Here is a 22,786-nt window from a genome sequence, read left to right as displayed (position 1 = left end):
TAGAATGGCTAGTATTTTTTTTAAATTATTGATCAGACACATACCAAAAAGAAGCAAATACTTCCTGCAAATTTATTTATTTATTTTTATTAATATAATGTGATTTTATTAAATTCATTCCATTTATCCTCCCCTTTCCCTTCCTTCCGCCCTCTCATTCTCTTACATGAATTCCACTGATTTTCCCTTTATCTTAATGATATCTGATCCCCTCCCCCATTGCCTTCTTTCCCTTATTTTGCTAATTGAAATTTCAAATTTCTTCTCAAAACAACATGAAAACTCTCTAATTGAGAATATTGCTAAACAGTAGGAAAATAAGGAAAGGACTTTCTCTCATATTATCTACTAGAGACCCTGTTTCAGAGGTTTCACTTCAGGCATCCATTCATTTATTCAGCAAACGTTTACTAAACCCCCACAATGTGTGGTGCCTGCCATCTACTTGGCTAGAGAAACGAATTGAATCTTATTTATAGTTTTAAAAAATATATGTGAAGAAATATAAGAAAGTATAGTAAAATATGAGAAAGGTAATAGTAAAGCCCCACGCATTGTGGGAACTTTCAATCTAGTGAAGAGCATTCTCCATTCACCTTCACCAGTCCCAATGACTCACGACCAAGGTAGACCCTAGACCTTGTCTTTCCAGCTACCATAGTTCCTCCAGTGTCTCAATTCTGTGAATTCTTTTCTGATCACATGTATATTTAAAACCCCTCTCTCTACTCAGCAATGACTTACTCCACCAAAAATCAATTTTTCATTTTTCCTCTTCATTTAAAGTCCTTCCTCCCCTCAATTCCAAGTTTCTAAGTCCATGGCCATCAATATAATAACTTCTTTGCATGCACCCTTAACCCTGAAAAATGTTGAAGCTAAACACAGGCTCCCTTTACCTCCTGCTAACTTACCTGAACCAACTGTGCTTGCAGGAGAGCCAACTGCCAGCTCTTCTTCTAGGACCCTTTCCCTGTCCTCTATAGGCAGTGTTCCACCAAGCCTCTAGTGCATCCAAATCACCCATTCTCTGTTGAACCACTCTCAGCAATGTACAGATATGTTACTGTGAGTTGTGTCTTTGAAGCATCCTTTTTTTGACTTCAATTTTCCATTCTGGTATCATCCTATTTATTTTCTCCCTTTTGCCAAAAAATTCCTGGGAAAATTTTTACCAACTTTTTATTGCTACCAACTTTCTCCCCAATTTTCTCCTTCTCTTTTCTCTTTAATTGACTTGAGTAAGACTTTCACCCCTAGCACATTACTGACATCACTTTTCTGGAGGTTACCAAAGACGTCTGCATGCTAGCCCAAAGGTCACTTCTCAGTCTTCCTCGTAATTGGCCTGCAACAGCACTGGTACACTGATCTTCCTCCTCCTCAATGGGCCTAGTCCACTCTTTTGTCTTCCTCCTTCTTTCTTGGTTTCTCTTGCCTTTTTAACTTGTTCCTCCTCATCTGTCCATGACTGTGTCAGTGTGTCCAGGCTCTGCTCTGGACACAATGACACTGTGTCCTCTCTTTGCTCTACTTGCACATATGCCCTCATTGATCTTGTTACTACCTCCAACCTGAGTTCCATGGTGTAGGCCAGAAGTCTAAAGGGTAACATTAACCATATAACATCTCATTGATTCAAAACCCTGACATGTTCCTCTCTTGACTATTTATCTTCTCCAGGCCAAAATAAAGGCCAAAAAATTTAACAACATGTCTCTTGACAAACATTCACTCTAAAGCTTCTTCGAGGGATGCCACTCTCTTGAGCTCACATTTTAATTAAGCTAGACATTATGGAAAACAAGGGGTGCTACAGGACACTAATAAGGAGCATGTTGGCTCTAAATCCAATGTTTTCAGTTTTCCCTCCCTCTAATTGAGAACTACTGTCCTAGAACATGATCTCATTCTGATTGCATTTGCAAAATTGGCTTTGTTGCCAGGTAACATGCTGTGCATTGATAACCATTAAGGTTGCCTGGTACCCAAATAAGATGAAGCCAATGTAGCATTGTTAGGTGCATGATTTAAACCGCCAATCACGATCACTGTAGAGTTGACTATAGCCCAGGGTAGGCACAATATTTTAAATTAAAATAAGTGACCTGTGACTTTTAATATAAGAAATTTGGTTGTACGTAACTAATTTGTTATTTTGTAATATGTAGACCATACAATGTCTAGTCATTTCTTATTAAGTATATACTCAAATTTAAGACAGGCTTACATAGTAAAAAGTGAACATTTTTTCCTGTACATTCAAGAGTGCATTGCCATTTACACTATAACTATTCGTACTCACTTTCTGAAGACATCATAGGTATGAACAATCCCACTGTACAGTAGAGAATGCCTTCCTCATGTGCCAACAAGGTGAATTTTAAGAGGGGAAAAGGGTCAGACATGGTGGCACACACCTGTAATCCCAGTGGCTCAGGAGGCTGAGGCAGGAGGAAAAGCCCTAAGCAATTTAGCAAGACTCTATCTCAAAATTTAAAAACATAAAAAGGGCTAGGGCTAGGGATGTGGCTCAGTGGTTAAGCACTGGATAAGTGGTTAAGTTAAAACTAGTACAGCAAAGTATTTCTGGAGAAGCAGTTTGCCACCTTCCAGTGTTATTCTATAATCACTAACAAATCATCTTTATTTCCCAAACCACTGGAACTTACTAAGAAATATCCATTTTGAGTCAAGGGAACACCACCAGAGATGTGCTGGAGAATACCCTTTCCCTTACCTGGCACTTCTCAAGAGGCTCCCATCTTTCATGCTACAGCCAAGAAACCATCCCAAAGGAAAGGCAGCAGAATGCACCTGGCATCCGAGAGTCTTGGTCATACCCACATTGCCTGTATGAACTGCATGGCCCGATCGCCCTGAGCTTCAGTTTCCTCATGTATAAACTGAAGACAGCCCTCCCTGCCTCGCAGGGAAGAAACACTACTATGAGACCACACATGTGGTCACTCTCAGCACAGGTCACTTTAGCACTTCCTTCCAGAGACATGCTAAGGGATCCCACCAGCCTTCCCCTTCCTCAAATTTCTTCTGCTCACTTCTGCAAAGCATATGTTCTCCCACCAACTCAATCCACCACCTTCTCTTCCCTGGATCTCTGTCATAGCTGCCTAAGAACCCTATCTTTTAGTCCATGCCTCACAATCCTCTTTGTTCCAACCCAGGTTATTCTCCTCAGTCTGACAGTGCGATTTACATTCTTGCACCTGGTCTCAGATGTACTGTCAGTGCTCCTTCCATCTGTACTGTGGCATCTGCTATAGTGTAGCAAGACCTACCTTCCAGATCTGAAGCCAAGCACAATCCCCTGCTCTTTAACACCTGTAAGTGCACTATACAGTTCTAACTCCTTGCTGTGACTAACACGGTTCTTTACAACCAGTTCTCCTGCTTGCTTCTGTGTTATTTTTATTTTAGGACACCCCTGGGAACCCTTAGCTCCAGACACATAAAATTCCTCCAGCAGCTTACCCACACTTTCCCACATTTGCTCAGCTCTTCCCCACTTCAAAGACATAACAGATCAAATGCAGTGCCTTCCCTGGAAAGCCTTCCCTGATATTCCCAGTATCCGTGGGTATCTTAATTCTATGGTTGAGAACCATTTGCTAAATGTCTTCCTCCCATAAACACAGGCGTAGCTGATTTTTTAACGTGTCTCTTTCTACACTCTTCACTTACAGAACTAGGCAAAGACAGGAGGAGTGAAGAGACTACTGTTTACTAACTTGTTGACTTGCTGCTGTAGCTCCTTCTGGGTCCACCCTGGTGCCTTTATGGAAGCAAAGAGTAGGAGATGTTCCCGGATGGTGAGATTGGCAAATAGTACGTCCTGCTGCGGACACACCCCTAGCTCCATCCTGACCCTGGACAAGTCTGTCTGCAGATTCTTGCCATTGATGATGATGGCCCCAGAAGTGGGAGGGTAGAGCCCTGTCAACATGGATCTGCCAGAGAAAACAAATTATCATGGATCAAAGTGATGCTGAGACTCTGAACATTGATGATCCAATCAACTCCCAGGTGAAATGCACATTTGATGAAGAACCAACAGTTTCTACATCTGCAGCTAAAAGTTCTGAGGAGGTTCAGGGGACATTGGTTGATTAATCTTGGAAATGTGAGCATATGATCATGTCTATACCCCCATATGGATCACTGTGATCATAGAGCACTAAAGTTGTATCAGACTTTCAGATGGAAAATCCAACTTTATTTGTATAATAAAGGAGCCAAGCTAAAGAAATAACATATTTTCCTCGTAACTGAGCATAAGCAAACAGAAATGTCAACCTAGATTTCCAACCTGTGGCCAGTCCTCCTCCTGCTCTCACCAGACTATTTGTCCCTATCAAATCCATAAGAGTTGAGTGATCCATTACCCAATACTCACTTATCTGACTTCACCAAGCTGAGGATTGCCTAGTTCTGCTTCCTTGTTTCAATTGTTTCCTTATTTATAAAATGTTAAGAATTCACCTATATTAGGACTATGAAATATACTCCTAAGTATTTATGCAAGAGAAATTAAAACATGGTTATATGAAGGTATTTACATGAATATTCATAGCAGCTTTGTTCGCAACCACTAAAAACTGGGAACAGACTCAATTGTCATCAACAGATGAAAACATGACCAAACTGTGGAGTCTCCATACAATGGAATACCACCCATCAATCATAAGACCAAGCTGCTGATAGACTGCAACCAGGCGTGAATGGGCTAAGAAAAAAAAAAAAAAACAGGCACAATTCCATGTGTAACAGATTCTAGAATAATTTATGGGGACATAAGATAATGTCTGTGTTCCCATGTAATACACTGTGAACACAGACCATTCTTGCAGATGGAAATCCAACTTTACTCTTACAGAGGAGAAGTCAGTATCCTTAGAAGTTGGTTCCACAACTCCTCATGAATATTAAAACCCTCAGATGCTCAAATGCCTTATATAAAATGGAGTCTGAGGTAGGAGGATCATAAGTTCAAATCCAGCCTTGGTAACTTAGTGAGGCCCAAAGTAATTTAACAAAAACCTGTCTCAACATAAAATAAAAAGGACTGGGGATGTGGCTCAGTGTTTAAGCACCTCTGGGTTAAATCCCTAGTTAACCCCCCACTCCACTCCCCCCCAAAAAACACACAATGTAGTGTTTTCAAATAACCTATGCAACCCTCCCATATCATTTAAATCATCTCTAGATGACTTTAATACTTATACAATGTATATGGTGTATAAATATTTACCATATTATATTGTTTAGGAAATAATAACAAAAAGTCTGTACCTATTCAGTACTGAGGCATTTTTTTTCTCAATTTTAAAAAAAATTTTTTTAGTTGTAGATGGACACCATACCTTTATTTGTTTTTATTTTTATGTGTTGTCGGGGATTGGTCCCAGTGCCTCACGCATACTAGGCAAGCACTCTACCACTGAGCCATAACCCCCACCCTCTCAAATAATTTTGACCTGCTATTGGTTGAATCTGAGGGTGAGGAGCCCATGGACATGGGGAACCAACTATACATATTCTGTAGGAGTCTCCAAGAGGTTTGTTTTTAATGGTGAAGACTGAGCTTGTTAGTGGGCCTCTTGGATTCTCATTAAGCCCTGCTGTAAAGACAGGAGCACTGCACAGGACTGAAGATGCACTTCCCAGGTTCACTAGCTGCAGCCTAGTCAGCAAGCTTTAAATCTTCAGGGAACTCCAAATTTAATTCTCATCATTCTGTTAAGCAAGCACACCAAGCTTTCCTGGGCAGAACTGTACATTAGTAAAAGCAAAATGTAGAATGCTAGCTTTGGGAATTATCTATGTAACTTGTGCTTCCCAATTTGCAAGCACTAAAAGAAGTCTCAGAGAGTTTTTTGGTTCTATTCCAATTTTTTTCTGAGATTTCTTCTCCCCCCTGTCAACATGGATTGAACCCAAGGTTGCTTAGTCACTAAACCATTAAGCCACATTCATGGCCCTTTTTATTTTTTATTTTGAGAAAGGGTCTCACTAAGTTGTTTAGGGCCTCAATAAGTTGCTGAGGCTGCTTTTGAACTTTCGGTCCTCCTGCCTTGGCCTCCTGAGTTCCTGGGATTGTAGGCAGTGACCAGCCCATATATAGATTCTGAAGCCTTGTATATATTAATTTTCTGTCTTTCATAATAAGCTTGAGGCAAAATCCTTTGTATTATCTTCATACTTTAGTCCTATATATTTAGTGACAAAAGGGATATGATTTGTTTTTAAGAGAAACCCGATAATTTCAGTGGGATAATCTTTAGCATACCACCTGTTCTACCGCCAGCTCAGAACTATGACTATTTGAATTTATTGTTTTTCCAGGGTCACATAATTGGATTATTTAATCAAATCTAGACCCCTGGACCCTAAGCCAATAACCAAATCTCAATAAAAAAGCAAACAAGAAGCAGAATATGAAAAAAAAATAATTAAAATGATTTAAAAATTTGCAAATATAGTTCTGCTATTCAAAAAAGCAAAATTATCTTGCCCTCTAGAAAAAGAAAGTATCAAAGGATTTTCCAAAACTAAAGTAAAATATAATAAATTATTTGTAGGAAATACAAGAAGAAATATTTTTTAAAAAAATTCATCCACCGGAAATGGAGAAAATTTTACTGAGTGAAATAAACCAGATGTAGACTATCAAGGGTTGAACGTTTTCTCTCACAGGTGAAAGCCAGAACAAAATAATGAAAAGAAGGAAGCTGGGGAGGGGGTCAGAAAGCACAGAGATTATCGGGAAGATCAGTGAAGTAGAAGGAGAACTAGAAGGAGGGAAGAAGGAAGGGAAAGAAATATGAAAATGAATCTGACAGACTCGTGTTTATATATATATATATATATATATATATATATATATATATATTCACCTTTGTGTACATATGTAAAGTACCAGTCAAAAATAAATAAAGGAGTGAAAGGAAGATCAGTAGAGGAAGGAGAAAAAGGGGAGGGAAAAGGAAAGGAAAGAGGAGACGAAATGGGGATCAAAATCAAATTCTTTGTGCATATAATTTTGTCAAAAAGAATTCGAACATAATTATAATGATCTGATAAAAACATTAACAGATTGACTTGGTTAAAAAACAAAAACAAACAAAAAAAAAACCCCTCCATGCATCCCATCCTTCCTCAGAAGCTACTCTAGATCTAAAATGTAATTGGGTAATTGTGTGACATAGATCCACTCTGGGGAGAAGGCTCTGACTCTCTCCTGTGTCACTGAACTCTGAACTGGACTAAAAAAATACAAAGAAAAAAAAAAAAGAAAAAGAGTAAAAGAAATCAGACCTTCGGTGTCATGGGTAAACTAGTGTTTGTAAGAACAAAGGAAAGCAAATTGGGACGCACATGATGGTGGTTTTCCCTGCACCGTTGGTCCCCAGCAGTGCGGTGATTTGGCCTCTGTGAAAGGTGAGGGTGAGGTCTTGGACAGCCACCTTGTGACCCTCATGCTCCTTAGTCACAGACAGCAGGGTGACTCCTGGAGAGTCTCCTTCAAGCGCTCCTCTGCTTTGCGGTAATGACCCTGTGAGAAAGATGAAAATTCTTTCTGATATGATTTCAAAAGCCCCCCAAAAAACATTTACACTTATTGTTGCATTGTTTTCTTTAGAACTGAATTCTAATTCTGTGACATGCAAAGCAGTTCAAAAATCCGTATTCAAAGCAAAAAGAAAGTTACTTAATGGCAGAAATTAAGTGAAATCACAGATGACAGTTTTGAACCCTTATGAGAAATAATTTGTAGAAAATACAAAAATAAAGACACACGCATGTATTTCTTGATGGAGAGAAAAGAACAAGGCAGGTGAGTTACACACCAAAAGGACCATAAGAAATATTCTTCTTGATGAGAGTTGATAGGTATTGGTTAATCTATTCCAAATTTTCTAAAAGATTCATGTTTTACTAGTTTAATCAGAAAAAAAATTATTCCCAATATTAACTCATAGCATACAAACACCATGATGGTGTGGGAGACCAACCTTGCATGTGACTGAATCACACTCCCCGGCTGGGTGCTGAGCACTCAGTCACAGAAATGTGGCAGAGCTGTCCCCACCCTTCTTGGGTTTGAGGGGAATGGTGTCTGGTGCATGGGTGTGTCTTGCTGCAGCCCCATGGGTGTAGCTACGCTCACCTGTTCCTTTGTAATATTACCCCTTGCCCTGTTTAGGATAGAGTCTTCCATGGAAGTGCCTTGTATATGTCTCCTTCTCTTACTGTGCCCTTGTGTGTGGCCTACCTAGATGTCAGTCAACCTGCTGACAGTGGACATCATGAAGATAGACTCAGCCCCCTGAAACCTGACCCCTTGCCTCATTTGAATAGCTTCTCCTCAATAAAAGGGGTCAGCGCATGCTCTCTCTCTCTCTTCCTGCAGACCTTTAAGGTCAGAGGAGCCATCATAGCAACCCCAATGAAAAAGGTATTTGTGTCTCTTGTGTGGTTATTTTGTGCGGCCCAGTCAGCCCAGTTTACCTGGAGTGACCTCTGAGCCTTTTGGTCGTGAGAACAGAAACCCGGCATGATGGGAACTTACAACTCCATGGGTGGTGCACCCATCTGAGTGGTCCTTTTGTAGAAGTATCCATGTGTCTGGCCACAGGAATGGCTGTGACTAGAATACAGCCATATGAGAACAGTCCTGCCCTCATCTCCTTAGAGCAAGCAGTTTATCCTAAGAGCATTATCCATTGGTAAGTGGCATTGATATTCTCTCACAGAAACATGGAACAAGCTAGCATGTGTGAAATCACTTTGACATGTTTAAGTGCACCACACCTGGCAACTGCTTTGCTTTTATTTTATTTTTCAATGTCCTTCATTTTTGGACAAATGCTTCAGTTTTACCAAATTATTAGAGATGCACAAATATAAATGATACATAGAATACAGAGAGTGGGACTGCTCGGAATAATAAGTAATGTGAATATTCTGGGGTTCCTGGGCTCATGTGAACAAGATATGACCAGGGGACAGTGCCTTGCACTTTAGTCCTGCAGCTGTTTCTGAACCCAAGACAGTCTGAAAGTCAGTTTCTAACAATCAGTTCTAAGTTCTAAAGGCTCACTCAAAAGTGAAAATCAAAAATCAAACTGACCAGAATACAAATGCATCTAATGGTGCTACTCCTTACATACCTTGATTATCAAAGTTCCCATTGAAGAAGAACAAACTAGAACTTAGAGAGCGTCGCTGTTTCTCTACCAAGCCACATATACTCTTCCAATATGATGCAGTGAAGGGGAAATACCATGGTTTCCTTAAACCAAAAGTTCCTAAAAATTGAATTAACATGAATATAATTATTTTCTATGTAAATGAAGACTCCATAATAGAATACGTTTGCATATTTTCAATATGCATCCCATGCATAAACCAATGATATCCTGAATCAGTGTATTAGCTTTGAAGGAAGCCCTAAATCTCCTAAGGTCCAAGTCAGGGCCATCTGCTAGGACCCACTCACATCCAGTCCCACTAGGAGACTTTGAGAAGTGCTCAATAAACCTTTTTTTGAATAATTGTTGATTCTTCCCCAGAGTAAAGTCTCATCCCTGCCCCACTTTATTTCCTTATTGCTCATCTCATGCCGATCTTTGATGTTTGCATGGATTCCTGGATAAGAGGAGGAGCATAAAGTAAGTAACTGAAAGAATAAATCAATTAAAACTCTCACAAAGAGGAATAATTTATAATGCTAACATTTTCATATGAAATGTATCAACATTCTTCAAACGTATTCTTCAAATTCATTTCAGTCCATTTAACAGCCACTTTGCCCTCATTAGAAGTTGAAATGAAAGGGGATTTAATTATTAACACTTTTCAATTTTCTTTAATGCATCTATTCTAGCTTAAGTGTGATGAGTGCAACTAACCTAAAGGCCTAAATTCTACAAGTGATTGGAATACAAAAGGTTTATTCGAAGACTAGTTTTGCACTTTGACCACCAAGCAAAAGAGAAATATGCAAGGGTTTACATAGTCTAATCAGATTATTCAAAAAGATGGTCATATACTCCAAGGGGAACGATGGACCTATCATCTTTGGAAAAGGAAGGGAGTGTGTAGTCTTGTTATTGGGTCTAGTATGACCATTCACTGTGGGCTGACTTGTGTCCCCCAAAATCCACCATTGAAGCGCTAACCCTCAGGAGTTCAGAATGTGACTGCATTTGGAAAGATGATCTTTAAAGAAGTAATGAAGGCAAAAGGTGAGTCCTAATCCAACGAGACTGGTGCTTTATGAGAAGAGGAAATTGGAGATGAAGGACACAGGAAGAAGACAGCCATCTACAAGCCAAGGAGAGAGAAATCAACCCTGCTAACACATTTGTCTTCCAGTCTCCAGAGCTATGAGATGATAAATGGTTGTTATTTAAGGTACTCAGTCTGAGGTATTTTGTTACAGCTGACTGAGCAGACTATTGCAGGCAGGGTTCTCAAAGAGCCTAACAAACTAAGCATCATCCCTAGGTAGAAAGAGGATGAGTCCATCTGGGTAAGTAGTTCACATCATATAGCATTCCCCTGGCTCTCTCTGCTTTAAGTGCTGTCCAGAGTCTTTATCTGGATTAATTTACATGGTGCTGCAACCACAGATATAACATTACCACTTCTGTCTTCCTATCAGAAAGGAAGGGACAGCAAGGCTTGTCCAAAGACACAGAGTTGGTGCTCTTAGAAGCCACACAGTGGCTGGTCTCCCTTTTCATGCCTATCTGAGCACACAGGTACAAGGCAAGCAGATATTGACAAGTTCCTTCAAACAAGTTGCCCTTGCCTACAACAAGCAAAGTGATTCACCCCAGCCCTAGGACCCCAGTTGCTTTGACTGCCAATTGCAGAATAAGCCCTTGTTCACACACATGTGAACAATTCACATGTGGAAGTAAAAGGAGATAATAAATAAACAAACAAGTACATCAGGAAAATTTTTGTGCAAATGTTCATGAAGCAGCCCCTTTCCTGTGAAGGGGTATCCTAGGTGAGTGTGCAGTCACTGACATGGACAGTGTGGGTGGGCATCACCTTCACTATAGCAAATCCATAATAAGAATCAAACACTTTAGAATTGAGTTAGCAATCAAAATCCTCTGAATCTAGAAGACTAAATGATAAAAAAAAATGGGTACCTACATCTGAGTGCAAACAAGATAACTGTAGTTTCATTTATAATGGGCAAAAGGCAAAAATTATTTAAACTTGCAAAGAGGAAGGTGCACGAAATTATTTCTTTCATTTGATGACATATTGAACAGCCTTTAACAATATTTTTAAAGATGTGGATAAATGCTTCTGATGATACTATCTTTTTAAAAAGAGAGAAATATATATACAATATGAACCCAGCTATGTGCAGAAAAGTATCTGAAAAAGAACAGAAAAGATATTATTAGCTCTGTTCAGTGAGATTGGAGATAATTGAATTTTTTTTCTGCTTATTCATAAATGCAAGTACTTTTAAAACATTTCATAATAAGCATAGATCCATCTGAAATATTACAATGAAAGTTTTTAGAATCAACAGGAAAAGAACAGTACCTCTGGCAACTGCTTTGCTTTGTATCTCTATGAAGATTCTAGAGGGGAAACTAGGTGCAATTTGCCTTTCCAAAGGAAGCAATCGAATATCTTCACGTTTGTTTTGCCACAAAAACAAGACCTCAGCTCTGCTTTACTTTAAGTGGAAGTTATGCAAAGACATTTTATGTTTCTCAATCTTTGGGCCATTACTGAAAGAGATGATCACCATACAGTATGTGGGCACACAAATGCACATTGATACGTACACACATGAACATAAGTGTAGATAAACAAGTACAACAATTTCAGGACTCATGACTCTCCTTTAATGGAACAAAAATGCTGTTTTTTATTGATCATGAACTCATTTACTCATTTGAGTTCTGGGAAATCCCACCACTCTCCAGCCCCACTCATGGTGGGGGATGCTTTGCTGACAGTAGATAATGAGTACTCTGAGTGATGGCAGAAAGAGAGGAGCTGGTTTTTCTCCCAACACCCACAGTTCCAGCCCGAGAATGAACAGGGCTCCTAAGACTGCCGTACCATGGCAATGAACCTCAGGAGGTCACCTGAATTTGGAACATCTGACGCCTTGTCTTGCTGTCCTCCAGTTTGCATCTTTCTGTTCCAGAGAGATGTCAGCTATTATGCAGAATCAGTTAATCTTTCTCTGGTGGTATAAGGGTCACGCTAATGAATCAGGCACAGATCTCACCTTCCTATAACCTTCACTCTAGTGAAGATGACCAAGCAAATCTATTGAGAAGAAACCCAGGTGACAAGTATTTCAATTGCAGAGTTTCCATCAACACTAGCCTGCTTCCATTGAAGCAGGCTCCTTGAGTGGAGGACAAGACTTGAGAAAGAAGAGGCAGAGAGGCAGTGTGGTGATGCACACCTGTAATCCCAGTAGCTTGGGAAGCTGAGGCAGGGGGAACTCGAGTTCAAAGCCAGACTCAGCCAAAGTGAGGCACTAAGCAACTCAGTGAGACCCTGTCTCCAAATAAAATATAAAATAGGCTGGGGATGTGGCTCAGTGGTCGAGTGCCCCTGAGTTCGATCCATGGTACCAAACAACAATAAAAAAAAAAGAAAAGAAGAGGAGGAGGCAGAGAGGAATAGGGAAATATTGCTAGATTTATTAAATACAAGATACCTGATTGAGTTTGAATTTCAGACAAAAATCAAATAACATCTAACTATAAGTATGTCCCCAAAATTTTTTGTAGTTTTTCTGAAATTTAAATTTAATGGAGTGTCTTGTTTTCTTTGGTCATCCTGTGTGGTGATACCAGACACATTGCCCCCGCGCCCCCATCAGTGTGATTGGAACAGAAAGAGAAGCATGAATGAACACCAGGAGAGGTAAGAATATACTAGGAGCCACAAAGCACACAAACCTTTATTCTGTAGGCATTTTGGAGTTAGGGAAGTTTATCAAGACAGGGGAGGGTTGGATCCACACAGTCAATATTTAAAAACTGTGACTTCATGTCCACATGGAGGGTAGACTGTGAACAATGGGTGGGACCTAGAGATATGGGAAGGAGTTGTAAAGGTAAAAACTGGTCTAGAGCAAGGGCAAAGAGGCCTGAACTAGGGTGATGGCTTCAAGGATAGAAAGGAGGGGCAAAATATAAGAGGCATTTCAGAGTTAGATAAAAAGAAATTAAAGATAAATTAAATATTAAAGGTTGACTTGCTTAATTAAGCCATTTCAGTACTAATATATCCGGACTTTTAAACTCCTCTCAATTAATCCATTAATCTAACTGAAGCAAGAAGGTGCCAAATCCATGTGAGTGTGGAGGTTCCTCAGCTCTTGCCTGCCTTTTGCTTTTGCTTATAAATCCAAATTTGTTTTATGTGCAACTCCAGATGCACAGGCCCCCTTCTCACATTACCAAATGTAATCGGGCACATTAATATGTACATGGGCCCTCAGTGCATACTGAGCTTTTCTCCTCAAGGGGAACTGCCTGCTGGCTTGTGGAGACCAGGAAACTAATTAGCATCCTCCCCCCACCAGAAAAAAAAAAAAACCTGACAGTGATAAAAAGGGAAGTCAATGAGATTAGACAGATCGAGCCGAATCAGATTTAATTGGAAGCACATAAAGAAGAGTTTATGAAACGAAAACTCTCAGAGAGGACCAGCTGTTGGCTCATGAGCTCGAACAGAGCAAGGAGACCTGCCATTGACACTGAGTCCTGCAGCCTGGGAAATTAGATGGTGCCCCATCTATATGGAATTGAGAAACTTCAGGGTCAGGCCTGTGCAACTGCTTTGTAAGGAAGAAAGAAAGAAGACAATGGAGAGAAAGCATTTGAGTGGAGTTTGGTGTGTGTGTTTATGGTGCGGGGAGAGAGGAGAGTCGGTTCTCACTCTCCCATCTGGGATAGACCCTCATACTTAACAGACTTTCAGAGATCCTTGATTTGATGATACTTTCACAGGTGTTTTAGAAATGTGGGAAGGAGCACTTTTGGTGGGCACCTCAAATGGGTGGTTTTAAATGTAAGTTTTTATAATTATTAGACAGAGGAGCCAGTAGATCAGAAGATGAGAGCTGCCATTGAGAAGAAAATTTATTACTCATAGTTCTCAGTAGGAACAAACATAGGGTAGCACCAAACAGAGGGAAGAGGAAATGTGAACATGAGCCTATACAATGGTTTCTAAGAGAAGGAACAGGTGAGTTGGATTAAGTAGGTTTAAAATTGATTTTTTTTTAATAAAATGTCATTAGATTATGGGGCATAATGGATTCCTCTAGTTATCTCAAACCTGGCCTTGGGTAATCACTGAGGCAGGAGATAATACCCCAGAGTATGAGAGCCCCATAAAGGAGGTGATGGGAGTGGGGGCTCTAGCCTGGAGGGTTTGCACAACAAGTGCACGCTCACAGGCCAGACACTTATTATCTCTGGGAAGTGTCTAGCCTGGGAGGGGCAGTCCCTCCAGAGCCATTAAGGCCCCAAGATGTTAATCATCAGATTACAGAAAGTAAAAAGGCATGATTAATATAAAGGGGGTGGTACAGGCTGGGGATGTAACTTAGTGGCAGAGCAATGCCTAGTATGTGAGAGGCCCTGGGTTCAATCCCCAATATCCAAAAACAAAACAAAACAAGCAAACAATAACTTTAAAAGAGTTTAAAAGAAAGTATAAGGAGGAAGGCAAGTATCTCAGGGAAATTAGTAGAAGAAAGGGAACAAAAATGTGGGTGAGAAGAGGAAGGGGAGATGCTAGGGAGTGATACTAACCAAATTATACTGTTATATTAGGTGCATGTGTGAGTATGTAACAAGAATTGTTAGGTACACCTATAATGCACCAATAGAAAATGTTGAAAAAAATAAATAAATGAAGGGGATGATGCAGTAGTCTTCAGTGTGCAAAGCTGTGGGATAGCAGGTGTCCTATGAAGTGTAGGACAGCCTAGCCCGACGAAGAACAGTCCTTAACTTGACCCATCACACATTCCTGCAAGTGAGAAGTCCCTTTAGTTATCCCAGCCACACATAAACCCAAAGTTTCTGTGCAGTTTCCATGTATAGCACATTGAATTCTGCAGGAATGCAACCCTGTATAACTAAGCAGAAGACTATCAAGTGATGCTAACGCTGGTCATCATTTCATAGCACCACACTATCCATAGTGATGCCACTTAGTGCTTTTGAATTTGCAGTGCCACACAGCCTTCATTTGGCCCATGACATGCAAATATATGACAGAAGAATTGTACTGCATTTAACACTAAGATTTTTAACTTAGCAGAGGTTAATGAAATGCACTAAACATCATTATCAAAAGGCGAAGTAATTTATATTACTGCCATTTTATATATATATATATATATATATATATATATATATATATTTCAATATGAAATATATATATATTTCAATATGAAATTTATATATATATATATTTCAATATGAAATTTATATATATATATATATATTTCAATATGAAATTAGTTGTGTAAAAATTATACATTGAAATGACTAACATGAAAGCTTTCAATTACTTTTCAATCTTATTCTGATGCTATTCCCAAATATCTACCCTCTTGGCATCTCTATATCACTGTTTCTTTGGTCAATTCATCTTCTATTTTCTATCACCTACTAAAGAATAAATCTCTAAAGTTCTTAAAAACATGGGGATTGACTGGAGGCACTGACACGGAATGGAATTATAAAATAAGAGGCAAATCTTTTGCCATGTGTCCTCATTCCCTGGCCCATGTGATGACACAGGAAATTACTTGGTAGGTTGATTTTAAATAAGACTCAGATCACTTAGAATAAGGAAAGTTCTTTCATCCATTTCAATCATGTCTAATTTTTCTGCCTATACTTTTCTACTTGAATATAAGCTTTCTCCATCTTTGTATTACATATATTTAAGTCTGACCTGTCATTACTCACTTTCATATGAAGTTTTATTCTAGTGTCTACATTTATGCATTTCCTTTACTTTTAGTTCCACTAATGGCTTTGGATCATTTTCAATCCAGACTTACTCCTCATAAGGGCAAGCATCTGAATACCTCCCTCTGTGTGCTGATGAAGTCAGACCTGAGCAATGAGAACTTATTGTTTTATTACAAATTGCTTCCTATTTCTCTTTCATGTTGCAATTAAAACATTACATTATTCTTCTTGAATTATACATGGATATAGGTTTTATTACCTACAAATATCATTTCAAAGAGAACTTCTAGAAACTGCCGTACAACTTGTAGATGTGAAAGCCTCTTCAACATTTTCTATCATTTTTATTGTTTGTTGTTATTGGCTGACTTTGTCAAAGTTGAAAATGAATGCTTTATAGAATTAAAGGACGTGCAAATTGCCAGCACTAGAACTTTAACTTTTGAAATGGGAAGAATCAGCAATTTCATGATAATAAAGGAAAAATATTCATTGCCATCTTTGGCTATCTCTATGTCTTTTATTTTTAAATTTGTGTTTTAAAGACTTTGTTGCTTTGATGTTTTATTCTGGAATAGACTCTGATCTTCCTTCCTATCTAGCCTATGGCTAAAATTGTTAATGTAATCACAAAAAAAGAAACTATTAAAAATCCACCACTTTCTTTCTCTAAACACAATGTAGAGACGGGAGTTCATAATTTAAAGGTGGCTGAAGGTCCTTTCCCCTTTACTTCCCTTTACAAGATGTGGAATCCAGTCTAGCTGGGAATCTTAACTTATTTGAGGTCATAAAACACATTGGCCTGATAAAAGAAAGGGTGAAGATGTCCCCTGGCAAAGAAAGGTGCATCCAGGTGGATTTAAGAGAGAATAGAAAGTAAAATTAGCAGATCTTTGTCTCAGTTTGAGTGTGGTAGGGTGAGAACCAATTTTGAGGGAGCTAGAGGCTCCTCAAATTAGTGTATTGGGAGAAGCTAACCACGAGAGATTGCAGGAGTGGGAGCATGAAGATATGGGCTGACATTGCAACTGTCACCTAATGGGAAGGCAGGGAATGTGGAGCCTGAAACAATGGAAGAAGAAGAGATGTGGAGAGGAGCAAGAGATGCTGGTTTTCCCTAAAAGAATGACAGTAAGTTTCAAATTCAGAAAATTCACACAGCTTGGTCCCATAGGCCAGGGTAGATCCAAAAGACAGTCAATTTTGGTACTTTAATCTGCGAGTCCTCTAGATAACATTTCTTTTTTTCTTTGAGCTCATTTAGTTTTGGTGGTGGTGGTGGTGGGGGGAATAACAAAGCTCTTCTGCAAAGTCACCAGCTTAGCCGATACTCCCTTGACTCTTGGGATGAGGAGTGACTCAGTGGTCTCTGGGTGGGGCCTTTTCCACCAGCACTCAGCTGCTCTGAGCCAAATTGCCTTCCTGCTTCAACTCAGCCCCAATTGCCCTTTCTTCTCTCAAAGATGACCTTGGGAGTGGTCACTTTTGCACAGCAGACCCCTATCTCAAGGCTCCATCTTTTCTAAATTGCAGTAAAAATCCATAGCAAAATTTAAAACCTGAATCATTTTCAAATGTGTAGTTCAGTTGTGTGTATGCACACCAACATGGTAGTACCAGCATCACCCTCGCTCATTTCCGGAAATGCTTCACCTTCTCAAAATAGAACTGTCCCCATTAAATTACAATCCTTCACTGCTTCCTCCCCAGAGTTCCTGGAAACTCCCATTCTTCTGTCTGTCTCTATGAGTTTGCCTGTTTTAAGAGCCTCATATAAAAGTGTCCTTTTGTTACTGGGCAACTCAAAGCTCCTGTTTAGAGGGTCAGGAGATGCTAACCAGGAGACAGAGTGGGACTGAAGAAGTGGGTGCAATCTCCTCAAGGTTCATCTGTTTTACAGAAGGTGTCAGAAATTCCTTTCTTTCTAAAGGTAAGTAAGATGCATTGTATGAATATATCATTCATTGACAGATATTTGGGCTGCTTCCACCTTTTGGTTCTTGTGAATAATGCTTCTATAAATATGGGTGTACAAATATCTCATTTAAACCTTGCTTACAACTCTTTTGGAGGCTCAGTCTTTTCAGTATTTCTTGCTCTCGCAAGGAGTCTTTTCTGATAGACTCATTTCTCTATTTCCTTTCTTCATTCCAGCCTCTCCAATGCATTCAGATCTCATTTATCAAAGTCCTCTAGAAAGCCCGTGATGTGCTCACCTCTATATCCCCCTCCTCATTCATAATCTCTTTCCCCAGAGAAATGCTTTTGTAAGTTTTTGTACATCATATGTCCAGGAGATTAATCACTGATGTCCAGAGCTGCCAGAAGCAGGGAAAAAAATGAGAAAATAAATGAAAATCTCATTCTATTCAAGGGTCCAAACAAGAGAATCCATATACATCTACAAGTTCAAGCTGCAAACTCATCATCAGAAATGGGATACAGAGCCAGCAAGCAGCAACCTGAGAGATTAAGAATGGGCACAGACCAAAGGCAGGAGGAGAGAGAGAAAGAACACCAGAGAATGTCAGAAGCCTGACACTCGTGTTCCTTCCCAGATTAGGAACTGAGTGGATGTTGCAGACATCAGAGGAAGTGACTTCAAACCCTACAGTAGGAATGGAGCGCTACTGCCAATGGATCTCCTTACCTGTCCCCTCACCTATAATCCATCTTACCTACAACATATATCATTATCTTTTGAAAGACACTGTCTCCTTGGGATTAAAACAAACTGAAAACTTCTACACCATAAATAAAAAAAAAATGCAGAGGCAACACACAGAATGGGAGAAAAATATTAGCAAACCACGTATCTGATACAAGGACAATGTCCAAAATATTTAAGAAACTCCTAAAATTCAAAAGTCAGAAAACAACCTAAATTTTAAAAGGGCAAAGGACCCAAACATTACTTAAGAGAAGACTTAAGAAAGGCAAATAGGTTCATGAAAAGATGCTTAATATGACTAATCATCAAATTAAAACAACAGTGTTCTTTCACCTCATACTTGTTCAGAAGGTAACTATATATACAAAAAAAAAAGTAGGAGGAAGTGTTAGGAAGCAGATAAAAGAAAAACTTTGAATACTAATGTTGGAAATGTAAAGTGGTGCCACCATGAAAACAGCTGTGGATTCCTCAAAAAAAAATAGAACTATTATATGATCTTATAACTCCATTTTTGAGTATATATCCAAAGAAATTAAATCAGTATGTTGTAGAGATATCAGCACTCTTATGTTCATTGCAACACTATTCATAAGAGTCAGGATGTAAAAACAAAAATGTTCTGTGATGACAGATGAATGCATAAAGAAACTGTGATACACTCACAGTTTTAGTCAGGTTTTTTACCTCTGTTACCAAAAAAAATCTGATGAGAACAATTTTAGAGGAGGAAAACTTTATTTTCTGGCTCACGGTTTCAGCGGTGTAAGTTCTTGGATGCCCAGCTCCATTGCTCTGGGGCAGAGGTGAGACAGACTACCATAGCAAAAGAGTATGATGATAAAGGTAGGTCATTAGGGTGTCTTTGAGGTATATATTTTGCCCTTTGTGAGTGCAGTCTCATTCTCTGCTTCCTAGTGACCACATTCTGAGACACTTTCCTCCACCACACTCCTGCCATGATATTCTGTCTCACCTAAGGCACAGAATGGAGTTGACTGTCTATAGCCTTTGATCTCTGAAGCCATGAACTGCAAGCTGACTAAAATGTACACACACATGTGTACACATACACACACACACAGAGGATACATATATATACACACGTACACACAGATATTTATTATTCTATTATATATGCTATTCAGCCTTTAAAAAGGAGATCTTGCCATTTGTGACAACAGGAATAGACCTGGAGGACATTGTGTTAAGTGAAATCAGATACAGAAATACTATGTGATACCATTGATTGAGCAATCTAAAACAGACTCAAAAGCAGAGTGCAATAATGGTTACTAGAGGCTAATGGGAGAGGGAAATGAGAAGGTATTAACCAAAAGATACAAAGTTTCAGTTATACAAAATGAATTACTCCTAGAGATTTGCTTTACAATATTGTGCCTATAGTTAACAATATTTACTGTACACTTAAAATTTTGTTAAGATAGGGGGTGGGGATGTGGCTCAGTGGTATACTGCTTGCCTAATATGCATGAGGTCCTGGGTTCAAACCCCAGCACCATGAACAAACAAGCAAAAATTGTTAACATGATAATTCTTATGTTAAGCCGTCAAGAAAGAGAGGAGGAAAAGGGAGAAGAGAAAGGAAAGCTACTTCTATCTGCTCAGGACACATCCACATTCAGTTCTTCCTAAAAAGAACACACCTAAATCTCTGAATCCCCCTTAAGGAAGAGGAGGACTAAAAGGGTATTCATCACCAAAACTGCTAAGTTAAATTCTTTCAGCCAATATCACACTCGTTTGATCTAAACTGTATCTATCGCTCCACTATGTATGTGTATGTGCCCCTTCCTTATAATTTGTTTTTTTCCTCTTTTTATTAAATCATTTGGCATTTTGAAAAAAAAATAATATATTGTTAACTTGTGCCATTTATTTAAATTAAAAAAATAAATGCATGTTCAATGCAAAGACATTGAAAGCAGAACATCCACAATTCCACATGAACTTCAGGGCACATCAGCCCAAATTGTGTTGTTTCTTTTTTTAAAAAAAACCTGATTGTTCTTATGTTATATGCTTTGTCTCATAAGACAGCTTTATACCACAGCAGCATATGACCTACCTATTCCACATCAATATATGTTTTTATAAAAGAGAATTCAAGAATTGAATACTCTTTCATAGTAATACAAACTTACATATGTAACAGAAATCACCTAATAAATCTGCTATTCTCAGAAATGTAGGTTTGCCCGTTTTTTTTATTTTATGAAGAATCTGTGATAAAAATATTAATATCTTTTGGACTTTTTACATATTTGTATCAAAGAGAATAAACACTTTAATGATTTTATACATATTATAAATTCAATATTTGATGATAGCAGTCAGATTAAGATCACCAGCAATTTTTTTTCCTTTCCCTCTACATATTTCTCCACTGATCATAATCATTTTTGTCATATTTTCTAGTCAGAGAAGAAAAATGCTATCCTCTATGTCTTTGTAATTTTATGCTCCTGTGTGACATGAAGTCTTAAGTTTATTAGATATAAACTTTTCTTTTTTTAATGAAAGATTTGTTCAAGTTATCTGCAAGAGTTTCTATTGACACGCATTATGTTCTTTCTTTCTTTCTCTCTCCCTCCTCCTCTTCCTCCTCCTCATCTTCCTCCCCTCCTCCCCCATCCTTTCCCCTCCTCCTCCTCCATCTCTATCTCTATCTCTATCTCTATCTCTATCTCTATATTTCTCTCTTTCTGTCTACTGAGGATTAAACCCAGGGGTGATTAACTACTGACCTACATACCTAGCCCTTATTTTTATTTTGAGACAGGGTCTCATTAAGTTAATTAGGGCCTCACTAAGTTGCTGAGGCTGGCCTTGAACTTGTGATCCTCCTGCCTCAGCCTTTTGAATTGCTGGTATGGGCCACCACACCAAACAACATGTTATTTTTAAACTTGATTTGAGAATTTTAACTTTTCTTTCAATGAGTATTTAAAGTTTTATAAGCTTATAAATTGTCCTATCATTTTAATTATTTGAATATTTTGAAATATTAACAAATTCTTATCAAAGGAACTTGTGAACTTTTATGATTTATGTCTTTTATATTTAGAAAGTCCTTCCCTCATCTGAAAATCACTTTTTCCTGTTTCTATTTTTCATTATTTTAGTGTTATTTGGCAGGGGGCAGACATAATAGTGCAAGGGATTAAAACCAGGGCCTTAACTATGCTAGGTAAGTACTCCATCACTAAGCCACATACCCAGCCCTCTTCATTAATTTCAATGATATTTATTTCCAAAGAATTTATGAATAAGAGTTTTACCTTTTTAAAAATTAAAGAATATCATATCCTTTCCCATTAATTAAAAATGTCAATTTTATCACAGTAAATGATAGACCCTTGGATCAGTTATGAATTTTCTAATCTATTCCATTGCTCTGTGTTCCATGAGCATGCCATTGTTTAAATCCTTGTCAATTTATAGTGAGAATCTTATGTAAATCATCAGCCATCTCCATTCTTCCTCATCATTTTTAATAATTTGGGGTCATTATTACAGATTTATATTTCTAGCTATCCTTCAGAAACATTTTATCAACTAAAAACATATTCCTCTCTTTGGCACTTTTATTTCAATGACTTATGTAAGTTCCATTATATTACATTAACGAAATGCTGCATATTAGATGTTACATTATTTAAAACCATAGAAATTTGTACATTAATTGGAGAAAATCAACACACTCATAATGATGAATATCCCTGTTCACTGATAAAGCATCTCTTTTTATTCATTCAACTATAAATTATATTCTTTGCCATTTTAATTTTTTGATACATATTCTCTTTTACATTGATTCATGATGAGAGACCATTTTATTGCTTTTAAGAATGAAATTTCTTGCCATTTATACTGTGTATTTATTGCTGATATACAGTAATGCTTAAAATTTTTGTGTATCTATGATCAATCATTGTACCATTTTTCAGTTGAATTTATACAAACTAGAAATAATAATGGGTTTACCTCATTTTTTGATATTTCTGTTTTGTCTCTTCTGGCAGTAGCTAAAGCTTTCACTTAGCATTTAGTTTCTTGTTTATCA

The 22,786-nt window shown here is 38.3% G+C and overlaps 1 pseudogene; it reads right to left on the bottom strand.

Annotated features, from left to right (window-relative positions):
- Positions 1-22,786, bottom strand: part of LOC144368925 (ATP-binding cassette sub-family A member 13-like) — a 398,370-nt pseudogene that overhangs the window by 218,558 nt on the left and 157,026 nt on the right.

The sequence above is a fragment of the Ictidomys tridecemlineatus genome, chromosome 12 (assembly GCF_052094955.1).
Source record: "Ictidomys tridecemlineatus isolate mIctTri1 chromosome 12, mIctTri1.hap1, whole genome shotgun sequence".
NCBI lineage: Eukaryota > Metazoa > Chordata > Mammalia > Rodentia > Sciuridae > Ictidomys > Ictidomys tridecemlineatus.
The sequence above is the reverse complement of the archived record's forward strand: the minus strand, read 5'-3'. Positions and strand labels throughout refer to the sequence as shown.